This window comes from Notolabrus celidotus, chromosome 8 (assembly GCF_009762535.1).
Source record: "Notolabrus celidotus isolate fNotCel1 chromosome 8, fNotCel1.pri, whole genome shotgun sequence".
NCBI classification, from domain to species: Eukaryota; Metazoa; Chordata; class Actinopteri; order Labriformes; family Labridae; genus Notolabrus; species Notolabrus celidotus.
In genome coordinates this window covers 21,117,852-21,129,895 of record NC_048279.1, presented here as the reverse complement: position 1 = coordinate 21,129,895, position 12,044 = coordinate 21,117,852, and the positions used below count along the sequence as shown (strand labels likewise).

The window sequence follows — 12,044 nt, the reverse complement described above, 5'->3', positions numbered from 1 at the left end:
GGGGTGCAACACCCGAAGCTGTGACTTCATTGATAAATTAGAACACGGCGACTGGTTCAGACAGGATCTGATGTGTTGTCTATACATCCAAAAGTTTCCATGTCAATACAGTGAATGGTTTGGAGTGGGACATGGGTCTTTCTTACAAATCCTCTCTTAAAGGGGACTCGACACTTCTTTGTTGACTCAGACTTGAAGACTGGGGATTCGAGACTCTACTCAGACCTCAAGGTTCGGACTCATCCATAACACTGGTCTCAGCTCGTCTTTTCCCTCCCTGTTGGGTATGAAACAGAAATTCTTCATCAGTATACCTGTGATGCACTGTGGCCTTATTAAAGGATTGCAGAGATGAGCACACAATGACCCATGATTCTTAGTATAGTCATACTGTCTAAGTTGCTGCTATAAGAAGCTAATTCCCTCCCCTCAGCTATGTTTTTATTAATTTCCTTTTTCTTCAATTTTTCGTGTTCCTGAGCTGCAATGAACATTTATGTTGAGTCGGGGGAAAATATTTCTCAGTAGAGCCATCATCCCTGCTAGGATTTTGTAAAGGTCAGAGAGTTTCTACCATACCTGACAAAGTAATGACTTCCCTGCTAGAGGCTAATCAATATTTGTAAATTTGTGCGAGAGAAAACAAGATGTTTAGATGCTTAAATATAAATGTGTGCAGTTTGAAATCATCATTGTGGTATTTCTAGTTTGTTTACTTTTCAGAGATCATTTTGAGTGAGTAAGGATGGACACGTTCAGTGATTATGTCTTTGTGTGTGTCAGAGTAGGTGAGCGAATTGATGTTTTCATAAATATTGCTGTGTCCTTGATCTCAGAGATGACTAAAACTCCTGCTGCAGTCATTTTGAAGCTTCTTTCTCGGTTGTGACTCAAATAGGGTGACTAAATGTTTACATGCCATTCATCACAATTACTATCAGTAGTGTATGTTAATGCTCAGCACTGATCCATCCATACTTTGACACATAGCACTAATACACTTCATAGCTTTTCAAATCTAGAAGTGGTGCATGTCTAACTAAAGACTCTGAGAAAGTCAGAGGGATCTTTGGTAGCTCTTGATAAAGACATTTTCTCTTTAACATTATGACATAACACAGTTTAGTAGCTCTCGCTGTGTTTGTTTCTGTCTTTCAGCCTGAGAGTGGATTAAGCCTAAAAAGAAAAAGCGTCAGGTTTAGACATTTGGATTTCAATTCCAAGAAGGAGAAACTTATGGCTATTGTGTTTCCTCTGCTTTGTTTTCTTTCTGCCATCCCCTATTGATCTGAGTAAACAAATACTGCATGAATTATAGAGGAGGGAATAAGATGGAGAGGACAAAGAAGGATGAAAGGCAGGAGGGTAATTCCTAGTCATGATCCAGTGTTTGATGTCTGACTTGTGGCTCAAATCAATAGTGTGTGATGACAATCATACAGCCTTCCTGCAAGGGTGTTTAGCTTCCTCTTATCTGCATGTGAAGCTCAAAGACACAAACAAAAGCCTTACACACACAGAAATCCTCACTGCTCAGTCTCAGTCTGAATGTGTCCTCTTATCATCTTCTTCAGTGTATACAGTGGCAGCTACTTTATTTGAATCAAATACCAGCACACCAAGGGGGAAAGTTGGCACTTATTTGATCAGATTGCCTGAAACATGGCTCAAAAACACTGATATGTGTCAAAACTTTAAACATGTTCTAGTGTTCCTTAGTTTAATTCACAAACGACTTAATCCATAGTAGATTATAGTTGATGACAGCCTAAAAAAAAAAACTAGAACATAAGAAAATGTTTTTTTTGTTCTGTGGCTCTGTGTGTGTTTTTAATCTTTTATGCTGAATTAATCTCTAAATAAACAGAATCAATAAGCGTTGTTTAAATCAGACTTCCAGCACAACTCTGTGCCCACGGTCATCTCACTTTCCCCACTTTCCTCTCCCTAACTCTCAATGGCCTTATCCATCTCCATGTCATCCTCCTCTATCCTTTTTCAGCTCCGTTCTTATATTTGATGGTGACACTTCTGCATAAAGGGCAGACTGAGGACCCACACTTCTTGTCTGCAAAGATGAATTACTCGCCTCTCTATTTCTCCCCTTTTCTGTTTTATGAAGGCTCTTTCACTTCTGGTTTTTGCTCTCTGTGTCCTCTGCTTTACTCACAGCAGGGCAAAGCCTTCTTGTTTACCAAAGCCTCTACTACTGAGAACATATTCAACCATATCCTCTTTAAAGTGTTTTACTCAAATATTGAGTTGAAAAAAGATACAACAAAATGAATGTAAGGGCCTAAATATCATAGAATCCCCGCCTACTCAGGTTACTGTGTGGAAAACGAGGTTAAAAACTGAGAGGCAGCAGATCCTCCACAGAGGCTGAATTCTGTGATGTTTTTTGCAGTTGATTTCAAAACCCTGCTTCAAAGACAATGCTACAGGTTAGGACAACTAAGACATGTTGTAAAGAGCTAAAAGAAAAACATTTTGTGGGACCTTTAAATATAACCTTAGATAACTTGAGCAAATTAACATGTCTGCCAAATAAGCTGATAAGATGCATAAATGTGCTCAAAATAATGCTTACATTTGATAAGTAGTGGTATGCTTCTTTTAAAATGTATAGAGTTAATATGGCATGTTACACATGTCACTTTGTTGCAGGGATTCTTTTATGTTTCTCATTGAGTGTGTAGATATTTAAATCATTGTAATGTATCAGCTAATGCCCATGAGCCATTTCACAGACATAGGTATAACAATATAATAACTCTATGTTATATTTCCTTTTATGAATGGATCTGTTTCTACAACTATTGTTGCTCTCTCACACAAGGAGTGCCCGATCAGGCGGGGCCCCTCTGGCTTGTTTGCGCAGTATTTCATCCAAGATGACTTCAGCAGGGTGAATGTTTCCCTCCCCTCACAGGGGGCTGTCTGAAGGTCTCTTTTAACCACTGAGCCCCCCTGTGCTCTGAATGTACAAGTGTTCTCCTTGTACTCCATGTGGAACAACTTTGATGTCTGTTGTGTGTCTAACAGTGGCGTCTTTACGCTGACCTGACCCCGCTGTGCTGCTGAAAAAAAAACAGTTAGCGGGATATGTTGTCTCTGTGTATCTTGTCCCTTTGTGTCCTTTGTGTGTGTGTGTTCCTCCCTGTGTGCAAATGTTTTCCGCTCCAGCGTTCTGACTCAGTGCCCAGTAAAAGGACTTCCATCACAGGCAGCCGTGCCGCTCCTGTCCAAAACAATTTGGGTCACGCCGAATAAAACGGAAAAGAGGGTTCCTTTGAGACTCATTGTTGCCCACAGTGCAGAGTCTGAAGAGAGTGGAGAGACAAAGGTGGAGAAATGGGACGTCAAAGCAGCAGCAGGATCAGAGGAGTGATTGTCAAAGTGAACAAATGAAGTTTAAATCCAAACACCAAAGACTGTCAGAGGAGGAAAAGAGCAAAAAAAAAAAGACTTTTAAAGTGAGCAAGACGTGTAGCTCAGTGTTTGATCTGGGGGAAAATAAGTTTGGTAGATGTTCATGTTTGAGATAAATGGTTTGTGCTTGTGAGATAGCTGTTGGATCTTCACCTGTGATGTGCTTGTCTCCTCTCACCTCTGACGCTCCAGCTGATGATAAGCTGTAAAACTGTTACTGTGTTATAGACACACTCTGTCTCCTGCAATTCCTTCACATGCTGCCATCTCTGTTGATCAACGATACTGCTCTCACATAAAACAGGTTGTTTTCTGTGTTGTATAGAAAGGAGAGTTTGAAGAAAATTATTGTGTCTCTGTTCTCTTTTGTGAGATTTTTTTTACATATCTCTATCCATGTGTGTTCTGATGAAATACCAACACCCCCCCCCCCCCCCCCCCCCCCCCCCCACACACCTTTTTTTCTTTATGATTCAGGTTCTGAGACCTGAATTTATGGGCCCATATCAGGCACTGATCCAATACCATCGTGGTTATAGAATTAAAGGTACATTATTTGGAAAGTTATTTATATTTTATATTTTTCTATTAACATGATTTCTATTATTGCTTGATGTTGGCTCAGATGGAGCCATTTTTTTGGACATGCATGAATGCACTGAGAATAAATGCCATACACATTTATTTTTTTGCCAAGATTGACAACATGTTATAAGGTAGAAAGGACACAGACAAAATAAAATGTCATTTTGCATCAGGAAAATAAAAGAACTTTTCTGGAGTGATAACATTTATGTGTAAGATTGGCACATAGACTGACAAACTTGCCCGCAGCAATTTCTGCACACTAGGAGGTATCAAAAGCATTTCTTCTATCGGCGTTGGAATCCAGTCACCTCTACCTTAAATCCTGCAAAAACTGTCACTCAGCCGCTGAACATGAGTACATCATCTCTGTATTTATAGGTGTAGGACTAAAGGGTTTTGTAACAGTTCTTTCCCTCTTCATTCTTCTTATTTCATAGTTAGAGGTTTTGATTTGCCTCCAATCAAATCTACAGAATGGCTGCAGAGTGGTGCAGTGGTTAGCACTGATGACTCAAAGCATATATGTTTCTGTACTAAGCCCTTGGCAGGGAACAAGAACCTCTCTATGAGGAGCTTGCATGGTAGGTCCCTGCTGGGTACTGTGACTCCCTCCCACACTCCACAGACATGCTTGTTAGTATAAGGTATTAGGATTAGGTATTGATAATGGATGAATAAATGGAAATCTACAGGATTGAGGATGAAATGCTACTATATTGAAGTTGCAAGGCTTTTAGAAGTCTTTCCTTTTTTTAACTGCTTTTGAGTTATCAACTGTTGTGAATGGATTCATTTCATTTGCATTACTGCCCCCTACTGTTCATCTTGTTACTCTTGAATTTAAATTTGATGCCGGGAGTGTTTGGCAAAAATCTCTGAAAAGGTAGAGTTAAGATATCAATTGACAGTGACACATTTTTTAACTCAAAAAACATTTCATTTGGAAGTATACATCGGTAATAAAGTAGCTTTAAAAGTGTGGGAGAGCCAGCGTTAGATTTGTGTCTTTTGACTGTATGTTGTTTCAAGTATGAACAATAGCATGGAAAAGTTGATCTTGCTCTGACGTAAACTTAAAATCCCCAAATAATAATTCATATGTATTCCTTTTTTATGTTTATTTTTGGGCTTGTATGCCTTTATTTAGAGAATAGGTCAATGGATAGAGCAGGATACTGGGAGAGAAGTTGAAATCGAACCCAGACTGCCTACTTCAAGGATTATAGCCTCTACATGGGGCACCCAATTTAACTTCTATAGGCCATATTGGGGCCCCTTTATCCTTAATTCGATCTACCAATTTGTTCACTGTCAAGTGCAAAAGAAAGATAAAAGAAAATATTGTTACATTGAGCTGTATATTGAGGTTCTATTTCATTTGATAGTTAGTACAAGGCACAGAATCAACCACACAATCCGTGCCCTGCTCAGATGGCACTCTAACCTGAAAGTATCTTGATAAGGGCCAATGACACAGTGAAAACAGAAATGATCTTTTTTTAAAGTGACAGATTTATTTGTGAAATAGATTACACAACTACATTATTGTGTTGTATGTACATCTTTATATCTATTCCCTAATCCATCTAACATGTAAATGTTCTTCCTTTCAGCTAAATATGATGCCAAAAAGGTGCCTAAAAATGGTCCACCCCTACTGCATCACTTAAATGTGTTTTTTCAGAACAGTAGAGGATCAGAGTGCAAACTTTTGCTGACAGGAGATTAAAAAGCACCATTAAGTGCTCCATGGATCAAACGTAACCTACGTGTTTTTGTGTTTTGTGTTTGTGTTTTAAATAAAATACAATGTCATAGTTATCCCTTGATTTCTGGTTGTAGGTTTGACATTTATGGACAAAAAATCAATATGTCTAAATCCAGCTGGATACTTTTTTTGACACCAATTGTTTTAGATAGACGAGACAATTTTAAAAATATGTTCCTTAATACAACATACATTTGTGTTTCATTCACACAACAATGGCAGTTCCTAGTTGGAGCTGGAATACACAGAATCACAAGGGGTCGAGGATGGAGGTGTGAGGCACTAGTCAGACAGGCAGCAAAAGAGAGGCATATCTCAGTACTATCTATTATACATTTAAAGATCTGTGTGATTTTCTAGCCAAACAGATCAAGATTTACTGATTTTCGGGGTAATGTTTGTCGTATAAATTAGTTTACAAATGTTCACTCACTTCATGAAGTCAAATCTAAGAGGACCTTAACATCCTACTGGAACTATCAGAGTAGAGTGCCATTAACCTGAAAGAGTATGATTTGCATGACACCCCTCCTGTGACTCAATCAAGGAAGGAAAACCATCAATGAGTGAGTCAGTTAGTGGTGCTACTGCTCGCAGACACCTGGTGTGGAGGATGGGTAAAGTTTTCCTTGGCCTAATGAAGTCTGACAAAGAGGAGTGATGAAGCTGAGGGGAGTAAGAACATGCAGTTAGGAGTTCGGATGGGAAGAAATGAAGGATGCAGCCGGTAATGAGTATTGAACGGTGAGGTTTTCAGAATTGGTGTTGCACAGAGTTTAACTTGCTCTCATTTCCACACTCTGATGCCATCCAAAAAATGGGACATTATCTGCGGACATTCTCTGCAAGAGGTGAAAAGTAAGTAATGAAAACCTAACTGAGTGTACTGCCTCCTGCAGGCTGCTGAGGAGAGAATGATAGGAGAGTGAAAAAAGGAGGCACAACCTGGAGAGAGAAGGAAGCAAGTCAGGCAGGAAAGAAACAGAGGAGATAAGCATAGACAGGTTTTTGTTGACAGAAAACTTGCAGAAGTTTGTACAAGCCAAACAAGGTGTCAGGCAGAAAAGTGCAAACAATAATGTGAAAAATTAAAATTAAAATGTCAGTTGTGAAAACAGTGTTTTCTTTAAAACTGTGTCTCTCTGTGTTTGTAGGATTGCTTTGCCAGAGGAAGTAAATATGTTCCAGAGGAAGAGGAAGAGGCCTACAGGTCAGTTCAACAGAATGACAGCTGTCGACCACTCGCTGTGGGCCAAGGACATCTAACACAGATTCTATCCGCTACACAGCTGATACACATTTTGAAAGAAATGCCTTTATTTGAGTGTGGTTATGCATGTGAAAGTGATTTAACACAGGTTTAGTTGCCATCTCTTTTCTAGGTATACAAAAAATTGTGTTTCTCCTGTCCTTCCTTTTGAAAATTATCTCCATCACAGTGTTAGGTCTTTGATCCAGGTACAGCACTGAAAGACTGTCATCGGTCTGCCTGTGTAATCTTCAGAAATCCTTCAGAGCTTCTCTTTAATATTTTACTAAGACAACAAAAGAAAACTGTGTTTAGTGATGTGAAGTGATGTGTGGATGACAGACAAAATTAAATATTTGAAGGTCACATGGAAGCATTTTCTGTTTACTAGAAGGCTCAAATCCACAAACTCAGAAGAGTGCCATATTGTACATCAACTCATCAGGCTCTGGCTTACATGTCAGTACACATTTTTGAACATTACCTGCATATTTTATCATAGCTACATGAGCATTAAGTGTGTCCTCTACTGCTGAATGTAGGTAAAACGCTGATTCACGTCAAAGTAGAGTTTTTTACTTTATACGTTGTTGCTCTATCCACACGTTTAATTGGGTTCTCCATACCATGCTGTGTCTGGCATTTCATTTGTTATTGAGAGGATTTGAAATATAGAGGAAGCCATAGTAACCCAACCAAAACCACAAGCAGAGGTAACATAAGGCTACAATCTTAAATGTAGATACTTTTAATTTCCCTGTATTAGCACGCTCACATAATGAGGAGTGTTATGATTAGGTGTTGAATAAAAAGTATCACTGCACAGGGGGAAACTCTTGCAGGTATGCTTGTTAAGAGATGTGGTAATTTTCAGTAAGCATTTAGACCTTAAAGCATATTAAATCTTTTACCATTAGAAAAAGATTTCTTCCTAACTCTTGAGTATACAACACAGCAGGAATACCTTACATAGTAATTCTAAATAGATACTAGCTCAAAGGCATTTAAAGTTAAATTTCTGAGGTAAAGCAGGGGTTGTTATTCTCAAGCTTTTATGTTTCAGTTTTAGGTCTGTCTGTAATTTTCTTTACCCCCTGTGTTTGTGTTTGCTGACTTGGTGCTCTTTTCATCTCTGAGCACAAACTCTCCTGTGTTTCCCCTAAAATCTGGTAGCCTCTTTGTAAGTGCATGGGCCATTGCCTGTGTTTGCTTTTCTACAGATGAGGAGCAGGAGCTATCAGACTTATCAAAGAACGAGAGCAGCAAACACAGCTGAAGCCAGACCCACCCCCTGACGAGCTGCTGATGAGAAAAAGATGAGAAATGATGAAAAAAAAAACTGTGTACTGAGACTGAAGCCGGCTGGATGCAATACACAACGAGGGACCTCTGATCTCCCAGCACAGATCTGAAGCCTTTCCAGTGGGTCCTCAACTTTAAGGTTGCCTTTGTTGATATGATGATTGAACAGCATTTGGAGTGAGTGTCTTGTTACTTTGAACTGTGTCCTTAAATTGCCAGCCAATGCAACCAACATTTCTAAGAAGGTCATAACTTTCACTGAATTATAACTGAGAATGAAATATTTTGTACTTCTCTATAATGAGCCCTTCAAATTAAATCATAAGAAAATGTGGACCATAGAGAACATGGAGAATTTTAATAATGCGTTGAGACTAGGGCTGTCTGAGGTAACACGATAATATGGAGATCCCTTTTTGCACAATTCATTTTTTTGACGCAGGATTAACGCACGCACATTCTGTTCTGACCCCCGGCATGCTATCTTGGAAATCAGGAAGCCGTGCAGCAGTAACATCGTGGAGGGCAAGCAGAAACAATTGTCATTTTTAAATGGGTAAAGACATGGGTCCTTTGAATGGCAAGCTTCAAAGCCCTGCCTTGACATTTGGATTCTAAGTTTAAGTTCCTCTTGGAGAGCACAGAGGGATATTCATTTTTCATGATGGCTAACATTTCAACATTGTTGCTTCTGCTCTCCGTTGTTGTCATCACAGCCGACAGTAATGACCCTCTTTTCCTCCAAAGCGCAGGATGGATGTTTTGACAGACATATCATGTTACATGATATGTACAAGCTGTGCAATACTACTACCTTCAAGATACTGTAAATTATTCATCCAGTGAAACGCAGCAAGTCAAATGACCTCAGTTTTGTAGCTTATTTTCCCAAATTCCCTCTCTGGAGAAACGTTTTTAAACCAACAAATTTGAAGTTGTTAAAAATCTTGTTTTCCTGAAATCTTTACAAGTCATAAGGGAAATAACAGAAACAGGTGTTTTTTTTTTGAGAATCATGGCACAAAAGCCTCACCACCCAAGTGCCAGAAAATAATCTGAAGAGTAACAAGGATTGTCTGTGATTTTAATTAAACAAGCTCAAGTCTCTCTCTGGAGTCTGCTTTTCCTGGTGTGCTCAAAGAATTTTAATAATGTTTTCACATGATGCTCAGGTTATCAACAATATTTGTCTCTTTAGCTATTAAAGCTGAGGAACATATCATACAAGAAGTGTCTGCTAATAACAAATATATCTAGATCTAAATCTCTATCAGCACTAGATGAAAAAATATGTGAAATATTTACAGGGACGAATTACTCAGCTGTGGCTCTGCAGCTAGAGCAAGTGGTGAAGTAGGTTCAGTGGTTCAATCCCTGATTTCTCCTCACCACATGTTGAAGTGTCCTAGAGCAAGACACTGACCCCCAAATTGCTGTAAACGGTTTGGGTTAGCTCAGCCATCAGTGTGTGAGTGGGTGCTTGAATGGTTGAAAAGTGCTTTGCATAAAAGTGCTAAATGAGAGCAGTCATACGCAAACAGGACAGTACTGCTTATTTAGAAAAATGAGAAGTAAAGCATGCAACCAAAACAGTTTGTGCCTATCACAACTTCATGGATTAATGGCATCAATGCTCCCTACATTTAAAGACATATGTATAGTGATGTTTGACTTGTAATGCAAAGACTCTTGTTTTCTCCAAGTATTTATTGCTGCATACAGACATTGAGGCAAACAGTGATGAGAAATACGATTAAATATAACAAAACAAAGCCAGTAGTATGCCTCTATGCCATGCAAAGAGTACAGGCAGATTTAACCAGAAGAGCCCTGGAGAAAACTAGTCAAAATAAGAGAAGAAAAAAGGACCCCATGAAACAAACAAACCAAAGCTAATTGTGTGAAAAATCAGCACACAACCAGCAAACAAAATAAAGTAGCCACACAGACCGAATTGAAAGACATCTTATTCTCACTGGGTTTCCTCGAAAATAATACAATTTCTACTTCTGAATTTGAATAACAGTCATAACGTTTGTTGAAAAACTAACAACAGTGCTCATCAGAGTATTTTGTGCTTCTTTCTAGCCCATCTCTCACTTTTGTCTCCCTCCTGTGGAGCGTCCTGGTTCTTCACTCAATCTTTCCCTTTATCCTCGGCTCCCAGTCATTTCATTCCAACAAGAGGCTGGCGTAGTAGTACAATTTTCCCATCATACTTTGGAGTGTTTGTATTGAATGGTACTGAGGGTTGTGTTTTGATTTACAATCAGAGAATTTTTCAGAAAATGAGCGTAAACCAAATCTTTGTGTTATTTTTTCCCCATGTTTCCTTACCTTACTGTTAGACTGATCTTCCCTGTTGGTCTTGTTTCTCCCATGAATAACCCCTGTCGGCTACTGTTCCTGCTTGACTGTTGCCTTCCCCCTTTTGTCTATATACACACACAAAAATACAATAAACAAACACAAAAACCTGTTCTTACTTCCTGTCCCTCACATGGCAGCAAAGTGTATACTTTTTGTCTTGTTTTTTTTAACAATTTTGAAATTCTAATGAAATTCACTGAATAGATTTTGGTTTTGCTGTAACAGTTCCACAATGTTTGTCTGAATAAATTTATGTCTTCCTTGTCCCATGCTGTGTGTTCAGTGTCCTAATTTCAGCATCCTACACATTCCAGCAGCAGATACACACTATACGCCAGAGCGGATTCATGCGTAGGTTGCATACATTATTATGATCTCATTCTAACAGCAAGACAGCTGGAGTTTAAAATGCATTTTAAAAATACAACCCAGAGTCATTATTCTACGCGATAGTAAGAATGTAAGGAGACTTTTTTGTAGATAATTTCACTTTTACATGTATGCATTGTTCATATATGAGGTCATTTTTTGATCACACCTATCATTACAATCCCTCAGAGTAAGCTTGCCTCACCAGAGATGTCTTATCCTTCATTAAACACGCTGTGTTAAATCCATTGTACTGATAATGGTCTTTCTGTTGTCGATTTGATTAATGCAGCTCCAGGAAAATCAATTTTCCACCATCTTTCTCCCCTGTTTCATCCCCTCTTTCCATCTTTCTTTTGCTATCAGTCCATCTGTGAGCTTGTCATGGTCGTGGCTCTGATATAATGATTGCAGACTGGTTTAAAGCTGTGCTGCATGAGTGATGGCATGATTTAATGCATGTACTGGACTCGCTGGTATGAAAACTTGATTTTCCTGAGGAATGACAGCCAAGACTCCAGGATCTCTCTAGAGCCACTGCAGTATTATTTTTTGTCACTGTTACTTTTTCTGTTGTAGATCCTTCTGAAAGCAACTCAACCAGTTTGAAAAAATGTTTGTGTACTTCTGTCATCTTTGTTTCAAATGTGTGTTTTCATGCATTTACAGATGTTTCCATTGATTCTAATTCCCTGACATAGATTGCTAGCTAAGAAGATATACCATCAGGCCCTGGGAAAGCTGTGAGATTTATGGAAGCATCTGGTAATCTGTCCTTAGGGAGTGATAGGTGGCATCGAGGCTTTATCAACAGGATGTGTTGACTGCGATACAGCACTATCCTCCAGGCTAAAAAACATTGACAGGAAGCACATTGTATTTCAAGCACTTGTGTTATTTATATTTATAAAACTTTAATACAAGTTACAGAAAATAAGTCAAAGAAGAGTTTTAAAATCAAACTTA

At 38.8% G+C, this 12,044-nt stretch overlaps 1 long non-coding RNA gene across 1 annotated transcript in view; it reads left to right on the top strand.

The window, feature by feature from the left end:
* The window catches only part of LOC117816940, a 56,919-nt gene extending 48,417 nt beyond the window's left edge, over positions 1-8,502 (top strand). Inside the window, exons 3-4 of the long non-coding RNA XR_004632060.1 lie at positions 6,943-6,998; positions 8,258-8,502. This is a non-coding gene — a long non-coding RNA (uncharacterized LOC117816940). The remainder of the gene's footprint in view (positions 1-6,942; positions 6,999-8,257) is intronic.
* Positions 8,503-12,044: the final 3,542 nt, after the last annotated feature.